This window comes from Aedes aegypti, chromosome 3, assembly GCF_002204515.2.
Source record: "Aedes aegypti strain LVP_AGWG chromosome 3, AaegL5.0 Primary Assembly, whole genome shotgun sequence".
Classification (NCBI taxonomy): domain Eukaryota; kingdom Metazoa; phylum Arthropoda; class Insecta; order Diptera; family Culicidae; genus Aedes; species Aedes aegypti.
The window spans coordinates 104,308,751-104,319,798 of record NC_035109.1 but is presented as its reverse complement, the minus strand read 5'-3'; the positions used below and the strand labels follow the sequence as shown (position 1 = coordinate 104,319,798).

The 11,048-nt window shown below is 34.2% G+C and overlaps 1 long non-coding RNA gene across 1 annotated transcript; it reads right to left on the bottom strand.

Annotated features, from left to right (window-relative positions):
- Positions 1-882: 882 nt before the first annotated feature.
- On the bottom strand, positions 883-1,557 carry LOC110677792. The gene is made up of 3 exons (XR_002501200.1): positions 1,278-1,557; positions 1,136-1,210; positions 883-1,056 (listed from the first exon to the last, which is right to left on the bottom strand). It is a non-coding gene; the product is annotated as an uncharacterized LOC110677792 (long non-coding RNA).
- Between the last annotated feature and the right edge of the window lie 9,491 nt (positions 1,558-11,048).

Below are 11,048 nucleotides of genomic sequence, written 5' to 3'. Positions count from 1 at the left end.
ATCCAGGCTGTTTCATCAAGAGCATTGATATATCAAAACAAATCGATGATTTGACTGAGTGGAGATCGCCTGTAACATTTAACGCGCTGAATAAAATTCCTGTTTTACGTGCTTTACTATAATAACGTTAATATTTGCGTAAATGAGAATATTGTATTCTTTTGAAGAATTAAAGCTCCAACATAAAATATGAATAAAACCAAAAACGGTTGATTATATGTCTTGCAAATGGTAAAACAATATTTTCCAAGTCGATAAAGCATTGATTTTTACTTAACTTATTAAGCTTTTAATTTGTTTGTTTATAAATAAAATAGTTTAGACACGAATACAATGTAATATTCACATAACTATTTAAAGCTTCATAAAATCTGTTTGATTGTATTTATCAAGAAAATTTGAAATTTCTTAGAAGTTTTCAACCTGTTTTGAAGTTGAATCTTCATTTCATAACCCAAGTTTGATAAGTCAGACGAAGAAGATTGATAGAAAAAAACTGTTTGTCAGTTTTTTCAGTGACTCTTTTTACCAAAATTATTCAAAATGCTACACTGAGAGCAGCATTGCAGTAAAAATTACCATGTTGATGGTTTAAATTAAATACATCGCACCACTTGATTTGTGCAGACTACGTTACACATTCATCTCAAACGGGATGTGTGGTCTTTTTTACCATGCCGACGATATTCGAAGCATCAGTTAAAACTACCATGCTACATGGTAATATTGAGAACGAATTATTGTCAATTTTTTTACCATGCGATGCGTTTAAATAGACAGCTATCGGATAGTAAATTTTAATACTCTTTATATTTATTCCAACTTTTTTTAAATCAATATACCTATTCCATTACTAAAATCATAATCGTTTATTTTATAATAATGTCTATAATAATTTATTGTTCTTTAATCCATAAAAAGCGAATCTTAGATATGAAGACGGCGCCTGTAGCGGAGTCCTGTGATGAATTTAATGTCCGTATTTGCTTTCACACCGATCTCTGATCCACGATTATGGCGGCTAATTCAACTTATGCTCCACATCGCTCGAGTTATCTGTTGAAAAAAATTGTGCACGATTAATATTCCGTCAATTTACAAAAAGTAACAAATCGTTGATTGGTAGAATACTCACCAAGAAACATAGTATAAATTAATCTTAATTATAATTTGGATAACTTAATTGGGCCTGGAAATTGAATGGTATCATCTGCAACATGAAAAGAAGTTGTTGAGCGAATTGTTTGTTTTGTGTATTAAATTTCAATATTTCTTACCAACTCGAGATCAACAGCAACATGGGTACAATATTATGAAAAATAAGCAAAACTTTGTTCAATATTACGCCCAAAACACTGAAAATAATACTTTTTCTGTCCACACTTGTGTTAACTTTTCACAAGCTGACGGAGAAAACAGCCATGTTGATGGGGGCATTATTACTACGCTTTTGTTGTTTAAATTACCATGCACATGGTAAAAATGATAACATTGCTCATTAAAAATTACGGATCTTGTGTTTATCTCCAATACATGACAATAGTGCACTTTACTGCACATGGTAGTAAATTTTATCCATTGCTGGCATAGTAATTTCAACAACATTTCAGTAATTATAAAGACAAACACATTAAATTTCAACATAATTCTGAATAGTAATTTTAAGAACCATGAAGTGGTTGTAGTTACTCCAACATTAATTTCAGTGTACGTCCACTTGTTGGGACCCCTCCCTCCCCCTCGTCACACATCGTCACAAATGCGTGAAGACCCCCCTCCCCCCTAATATGCTACGTCATTTATGGACGACCCCTTAAAAGTTTTTGTTTTTGTTGAGCTCGCGAGTAAACCGATCTGCCGGCGTCTTCGTTGACGTTTTGAATTTTGCGCCATGCGTAAAATACGTTTCAAAGCGTTACGTTAGATCTGTTCAATGCACGTAAACAAATTTTGTTGTACAATCTACCGAATCCACAGTAGAATTAAGAACTGCACCAACGATTTTCAACCGACTACAAAAATCTGTTAACTTTACTATAACCTGGTAAAAATCACTAAGCAGTGCAGTAAAAATGACTATGTCCATAGTAGCATCCACTACAAAGCATTGTAATTCAATCCGTGGCACCCACCGTCCAACACAGTGTGGTCAAAAATAAATATAATAGGCCTATTCAAATGACGTCTCAAATCAGCTGATCGGGAAGCACTTTGACATTTCTTCTATGAAAATGACAGGCCCGTGTTAGCACCGGTCCTCCACCGATGTAAACAAATGCATAGACGGATCTGTCACATGAAAAGGCCTATACCAAGCTTATTAAATCTAGAATGCTTCTACCCGAATAAAAAATACAATACAAAAACAATATAACGTATTGAAACAGTACCATTCAATATATTGGAAATACAATACAGTATATTGTAATATGACAATACAGTTACAGTACAATATATTGTTTTGAACAGTTCACTGTACGGTATATGAGATTTTTGCAATATAGTGTATGGGTGGTTAAGTATCGTAACAATACAAATATAGATATTTTCTCATACAAACATTTTGAAAATACAATACGATATATTGTTCATGTATTGTCTTGATAAGCAATTCGTGTATTGTTGTACAATATAAAAACAATTCAACAAACTGTATTATGGTTGCATTCGTCGTTACAGCTAATGTCAAGTGACTTCTAAAAAACTACTTATTTTTACTTTTTGAATATTTTCCACCCAACATTTCTTACTTTTTGAACTTGTTTTGTTTATTTCTTTCAGCAAAGCTACATAGAAAAAAGCAACAGTTGTTTTACGCGAAAATAGGAATTTGACCAAAATTGTAAGGTATAAAACCAATTAAAAACAATACAATGTTCTGTTACAATATATTATATTGTTTTTGAATTGTATATCCAAACATGAATAATATTGCTTCGACATTCAATTACAATACGCTGTATTGTATCCAATACATTATATTGTACATTAATGGTTTATTCCATTCACTGAATGATACGTTTTTATCCGGGTAGTCATAAATACTACAACTCTGGTTAAATAAACAGAATATATTTTCTTGTGTAATTATATGTGAAATTCAAACGGCTTCCATATGGTTATTATTTAAACCTCGTTGGACCTTCATATAGTCTTTATTGGGTGCTAATAAGGGGTCATGCACAAATTACGTCACGCTCCGAGGGGGGGGGAGGGGGTCAAGCCAAGCGTGACAAGCCTTACAAAAATTTTGGAGGGCTCATACAAAAAACGTGACAAAGGGGAGCGTGAAATTTAGCGTGACATAATTTGTGTACCATCCCTAAAACCTATAAAATATGAATTCTGATGCGTGTATATGATTTTCCAGATAATTATAATCGGAATAATTGGCTCAGTGAAGACTCACGGATATTGAAGTTACAGTTCATATAACATTACACTTAGGCTTCACAGATACCGGGACAATACGTTATTCATTTGATTACACATTAATGATTGAACACAATTGTCGATCCAAATGTAAAAGTTATTCATGTGATGTTAAATTGACCTTCACATATTATTCACATATTTTCGGTACTAAACAACCCCCCCGCGAAGTGACAGATAACGCAATTTTCACGTACCTGCTTGCAGCGTAAACAATGGGACCATCCACCGCTGCCGGCACGATTTTCCACTATGGGAGACCGGAAATTTGTTTCGTTGTTGACGGGTGCCAAACAAATGGAATGAAATGAAATAAGGGCGAGTCTGATTTTTTCTTCATGCAGTGAGAATAAACTTTATGAAAGCACCAAGTTTTGACACCAAATGAATTAAACGCGCATCAATTCGTTCGGTGAAAAGATTGAATGACTTGTTAGTGCTTAGTTTAGCTGGAAATGCTGTTTCATACAGTGATAATAGTACATTTATTTTTGGCGAACATGTTTTATCGCTTAACGGAGTAAAGCTATCGGGCGCGATTAGTTATTTTGCAACATAATTAGTCACAAAACTAATTTTGTGGGTAACTTTTATGCCCTCCAAAAAAGGCGCGGCCCGTATTATAAAAAAAAATAATAAAATATACACACTAAGATTTTATTACTGAAGTCGGTAAAATTTTACTGGGTTTTTGAACAGCAGGGTTAACTCGGTAATTCACATACGTACTGAAAACTCCGTAATTCGAAATGCTTCCCAGCTGTCATTAGTAGCCGATTTAGTCAGTAAAGTACATTTTTAACTGATTTTTTCAGCAAAAAATATTTGTTTACCTTAAATTGACGAGTTTTTCAGTTTCTAAAGCCCAGCCCTTCCGGGAGCTCCTTTACCTTTTCTCTGATTTTTTTTTTATTCATGCATGGTCAATCATTAAGAACAAATAACCCTAACATCCGGAACCGTTACGGATAAACGAAAGATAAATCACTTCAAAGTACGGATCATTGCTTTACCTAATAAAAAATCAGGTGGAAAAATGTAATGCCAAGGAATACTAAACTGGCTGCTAATTTCTATGGAGATAACAGCCCTAACCTAAACATATTTGCTCTGAGGGTTGTGTGCCCTAATCAGAGTAGTTTTAGAACAATCGCAGGAATCCGTTTCTAAAAAGCAATGTTCTTTTTCGGAAGAAGTCATCAACATCGCAGATCACTGCGGCTGGGTTGTTATTATTTCTCATTTCTATCATTTTATTTTACCGAAAAAAAAACTCAGTAAAAAATATGAGCACCGAGATTCAGTAATTTAATTTTACTGACTTTTGAATCTTACTGAGTCGTTCCGGTAAAATTTCAATATAGCTGGATGATCAGTAGTAATAGCTACCGAACTCAGTAAAATAAAAAAATATTGCTGTACATCGGTGATCTAACAGCGAAGAGCAGAAAACTCAGTATTTTTTGCGATTTACAGATGTACATCTGTAATAAAAATTACCGAACAGAAAAACTGAAAATGAGTGTGTATGAATGGGTTTCAATGGGATCGAATTAAATCCAAAAGCGAAAATGCGCGATTTTTACACTTTTTTCTCATACTCATTACCAGAGGTCTACGTTTCAATAAAATAGGCCTACACACTTAAATTATTTCACCGACCTCAGTAAAATGTTTTGCCGAGAACCTAACAGCTGAGAATTCTGTAATTTTTAATGCCTAATCTCGGTACTTATTTTACAGAGACTTCGGCGATCCAATTTTTTTGTCGAGATCTCGGTGAACGTTACCGAGTTCTCGGTAAAGATTTTACCGAAAATCGTCAAATGAAAACCGAAAAATCAGCTGTTGGATTCTCGGCGATTCCGTTTAAGTAAGTATGAACTAATTTACGATGATGTCACACTGCAACTTCCAGCTAGAAAAAAATCTTTACAGCAGTCGATGTTTACAAAAAAATAACGATTTTTTCTTGCATATTCATCCACGCATTGTTCATCCGGTGAACATTTGTTCACTGGATGTGGTCTAATCCACCGATGTACTAAATTCACTCGGTCTGAGAATTGTGACACTTGAGCGGGGCACGCTCCCGTATGATCGCCACGTGATCTGGACCCGCTCTACACCAGTGGATAAGACCATTGGTGAGGAAGTAATTTTATGTAAACAAACACGGGCAGAGCGGAAAAGAAAAAAAAATCGACAAGAAAAGTAGACCGTGAATGAACTATCCAGCTTTTCAAGAGCGGTAATGGCCGTCAAAAGTTAGTTACTTTCTGGTAGGGATCCATCAGTTTGACGTTTGGCATGAGTCCGTTCAATCGACGTTGTACTTAATTCACTCGGTCCAAAAATTTTGACACTTCAACAGCAGCTTACAAAAAAGTGAGCAAATTACTGGTGATATATTAGCGCTCGTAAAAAGCTTGATAGTTCATCCAATAAGCTTATCTGATTGAAGCTTAGATATTTGGTGGTGAGTATGAGAAAAAAAAGTGTTGAAATCCACAAAGAAAAATGTGCTGCGAGTAAAAGGCTGAATATGTACTACATAAATTGATTTTCAAGCTGATAAATTACTAAGAAAAAAAACTACTAATTGAACTTTAACACTTCACTGCACTTTTGCAAAAGAATATCCCTTGCATAAGTAAAAAAAATGTGACATAAATCATCATATATGTCTAAGGAATTATTCAAATATAACATAACCAATTTTAAGCCCCCTCCCTTCGCCAAGTAACAGATTATCTATGGATTTTTTTTTGTATGGACCGTAACACTACGAAAGACCCCATTCGTCTCCCTATTGCGTTACGTAATATTTTACAATCCCCAACATGGAGAAACGCAGACAAATTTGACATCTTTTGAATTACCAAGCGGTCAAAACATAATTCTAGCGTAACATTTGAAAAGGGCCTATCTGCAAAACGTAAACATTGAGAAATTCTCAATTGAAGATTCCATACCATATTTATAATTCCTATTTTAAACCCATTCGCATTTTTACTAGTTTCATACCTGTGTTCGACACCCATTAAAGTCTGTTGCGTGGCCCATTATGTTTCAAATGTCAAATAACACAACAACTCGTAAAAATTGTTGAATTTGAACATCATCGGCAGATAGGCCCTTTTATGAATCTTCAAACCAGTTAGGCCCTTTCAGTTAGGCCCTTTGACTGAACATGGTTTCAGTTAGGCCCTTTTATAATTTGCTAATTTTATTGATTTTTGAATTGGTTTGCATAAATCTTGAACAAAATTTAGCGATTATGTGAAAAAAACACTATATAATAGCTTAATATTGGAAATTTTTGGTTGAAGATTCAGTACCATATTGATTATTCCTATTTCAAACCCATTCGCTTTTTACTAGTTTCATACTTGGGGAAGATCCAAAAATGACGTCCATGGTTTTTCGGGATTTCTAGAACCCTTCTACCCCCTCTGTCACGCTTTTTCTAATACCCAATCCATGCACTGCACATTTTCGTACATCCCCCCATTGGAGGAGGCCCCAATTGATGGACGTCATTTTCGGATAACCGCTTGTGTTCGACACTTATAATGGTTAGTGATCCTTTATAGAGAGATAAGCGAAAGTAAAATGGCATGATTTGGCAACAGACCAGCAGTGCTGATTTTGCTCGGCGTCGAGAATAATATTGTAACACGGACATGACTTCCTCATTGCTCTAAAGTGTATTTTGTTTCGTTATTGATCTTTGGGCTACATATCAAAACTAATAAACAGCCGAAAAAATCAAAAACTAAAAACCGCATTGACAAAAATTTAAAAAAGTAAAACATTCATATTTTTGCTTCATGCAAAATTGCTTTTACCGAAATAATTTCAAGCGGATTACATTACTCCTCAAGAAAAGTTCAAAACAAACATAACGCATGTTCGTTTGGCTCACACTTTGACAGCTCTCGCTGCTCGATTGGCTCACACTTTGACAGAAATGTCAGCTTCCGCGAATCTCTCTTATAAAGGATTTCTAATAATGGTCTATTACGTGGCTCACAACGATTTGAATTTGAAATAGCACAACAACTTGTAAAAATAGTTCAATTCAAACATCATCCGCAGATAGGCCCTTTTACGAATTTTCAAACCAGTTAGGCCCTTTTTGAATTTGCTAATTTTATTGATTATTGAGGTGATTTGCATAATTCTTCGACAACATTTAATGATTATGTGAGAAAACAACACAAATCATACAAGCTAAGTATTGGAAACTTTTCTATACAAAATCAGCAACATATTGATTATTGATATTTCAAACCCATTCACTTTTTTTTACTAGTTTTATACTTGTGTTAGACACTCATTATGGTTTATTACGTGGCCCAGAACGTTAGTAATCTCAAATAGCATAACGACTCGTGAAAATGGTTGCATTCAAATATCATCAGCAGTTAGGCCCTTCAATGAATCTTCAAACCAGTTAGGCCCTTTCAGTTAGGCCCTTCGATTGGACATGGTTTCAGTTAGGCCCTTTTATTAAACATAGTTCCAGTTAGGCCCTTTTAGAATTTGTTGATTTTATTGCTTATTGAAGTGATTTTCATAGTTTTTAAATAAAATAAAGCGAGAGAGAAACAATTTAATAGCTAAATGTTGGATATTCTCGGTTGAAGGTTCAGTAACTTATTTATTATATCTATTTCAAACCCATTCACTTTTTTACTTGTTTTATACTTGAGAGCCTTCCTTAGCCGAGCAGTTTAAGTCTGCGGCTACAAAGCAAAGCCATTCTGAAGGTATCTGAGTTCCATTTCCGGTCGGTCCAGGTTTTTTCGTAATGGAAATTTCCTTTACTTTCCTGAATATAGAGTACCTTCGTACTTGTCACACGATATATGAATGCGAAAATGGCAACTTGTCAAAAAAGCTCTCAGTTTATAACTGTTGAAGTACTCATTGAACACAAAGCTTAAAAGCAGGCTCTGTCCCAGTGAGGACGTAATGCCAAGAAGAAGTATAAGAAGAATTCTTGCAGGGCTGTTACAAAAACAAACGAATTTGTGTTTGTGAAAATCGCGACTTTTGGAACTCGATCCACAACTAGAGGCAACAAATAAAAATTATTCAAAATTTTTAATGTAATTGATTTTTTTTTTCAGGATAAAAAATCAGTTTTTCAACTAACTTCGCATTAAGATTATGATAAAACTAGTAAAAAAGAGAATGGGCTTGAAATAGGAATCAATATAGTACTGAATCTTCAATAAAGAATTTTTATTAACATTGATGATTTTCTCACAAACCTAATCGATTGATTTTGATCTAAAACTTTGAAAATCACCTCAATAATCAATAAAATTAACAAATTCCAAAGGGCCTAACTGGAACTAAGTTTAATAAAAGGGCCTATCTGGAGGGGCCTAACTGAAACCATGTTCAATCAAAGGGCCTAACTGAAAGGGCCTAACTGGTTTGCAGACTCGTAAAAGGGCCTGTCTGCCGATGATGTTTGAATTCAACCATTTTCACGAGTTGTTTTGTTATTTAAGATTTAAAACGTTATGGGCCACCTAGTAGACTATTATGTGTCGAACACAAGTATAAAACTAGTAAATAATTTGAAATCATCAACGCCATACATGATATTAAATCGAATGCTGTAGGGTTAGATAACATTCCTGTAAAGTTTATTAAATTAATTCTTCCATTGTTAATCACACCTCTAAAATACATTTTTAATCAAATTATTAAAACTAGTATCTACCCTGAAATGTGGAAAATTTCTAAAATAATTCCGATTGAAAAGAAAAAGACAAATCCTTCTCTTGAAAACCTAAGGCCAATCAGCATACTAAGTGCATTATCGAAAGCATTTGAGCGGGTTGTAAAAAAACAAATAAGTAGCTTCATTGAAAGACATAACTTGCTGTCACCTTGCCAGTCTGGTTATCGTCGAGGACACAGCATAAAAACAGTCATGCTCAGTATTTCTGACGACATAGGAACTGTCTTAGATAGAAATGGACATGTTATCATGATTCTTCTGGACTTCTCTAAGGCGTTCGATACAATCTGTCACACTAATCTTTGTCGTAAATTAGAACGACAATTTGGATTCTGCTCAAGAGCTGTGTGTTTGATTAGATCATATTTAAGAAATCGTTACCAAACTGTTTTTCATAATGATAGTTTTTCTTCACTGCTGCCCATCAGTTCTGGAGTTCCACAGGGATCAGTATTAGGTCCACTGCTCTTCTCACTGTATATAAACGATTTGCCTTCAACTTTAAGAAACTGTTTGGTGCACCTTTTCGCTGATGATGTACAGATCTTATTTGATTGTACCAGTTTAGAAACAGCAGCAGTCGAAAATCTAATAAACGAATGTCTTTTTGATGTTTCTAGGTGGGCCATGGCAAACTCTCTCCTTCTAAATACGCGAAAAACTCAGGCTATGCTTATTACACGTAACAGAAATATAGTAAACGAACCTAATATTTTTCTAAATGGCGATAAAATAGAGTTTTCGAACGAAGTTCTTAGTTTAGGAATTACCATTCAAAGCAATTTTGAATGGGATACATTTATTCTAAAACAATGCGGCAAAATATATGCAACCTTGCGAACCCTTAGAATTAAAGGTGAATGTCTTGGAGCAAAGACTAAATTGATGCTTTTCAAATCCCTAATCTACCCACACTTTTTATTTTGTGATTTTATTTTGTCGCAAGCTTCTGCAAATACTATAAATCGACTTAGAGTAGCTTTAAATTGTTGTGTTAGATTTGTATTCAATCTTAACAGATATGCAAGCGTGACTCATTTACAGCATTTTTTAATTGGTTGCAGGTTTGATAAGTTTACGAAACTTAGAAGTGTTGTTTTGTTTCAAAACATTGTACAATCCAAAACACCACCATATTTATTTTCAAAAATAGTACCATTAAGAAGTCAGCGTGGCAGGAAGTTTCAAATCCCCCGTCATAGAACATCACAATACGGGAGCTCATTTTTTGTAAGAGGCATACATTTCTGGAATGAACTACCTTCTGGTATTCAAACCATTAATTCCACATGGGGTTTCAAAAGGGCGTGTCTTGAGCATTTTAATTAGTAAGTTGGAAGTTGTGTTAATTTTAATGTGTTTCTCAGCGTTTTTTTTTTTGTAATCATGTTATTCTTATCCTCAGCACTTAAACATAAAAGACAACAGTCTTAAGTTTAAAGAGATCAATAAATAAATAAATAAATAAATAAATAGGAGAAAGGGTTTGAAATATGAATAATCAATATAGTACTGAATCTTCAATAAAGAATTTTCAATATTCAACGTTGATTTTCTCACATAATCGATTAATTTTGTTCTAGAACTTTGAAAATCTATTCAATAATCAATAAAATTAACAAATTCCAAAAGGGCCTAACTGGAACTAGTTTAATAAAAGGGCCTAACTGGAGGGGCCTAACTGAAACCATATTCAATTAAAGGGCCTAATTGAAAGGGCCTAACTGGTTTGAAGACTCGTAAAAGGGCCTATCTGCCGATGATGTTTGAATTCAACATTTTTTACTAGTTTTTATGTTATGTTAGATTTAAAACGTTACGTGGCCCAGTAATAGACTATGAGTGTCGAACA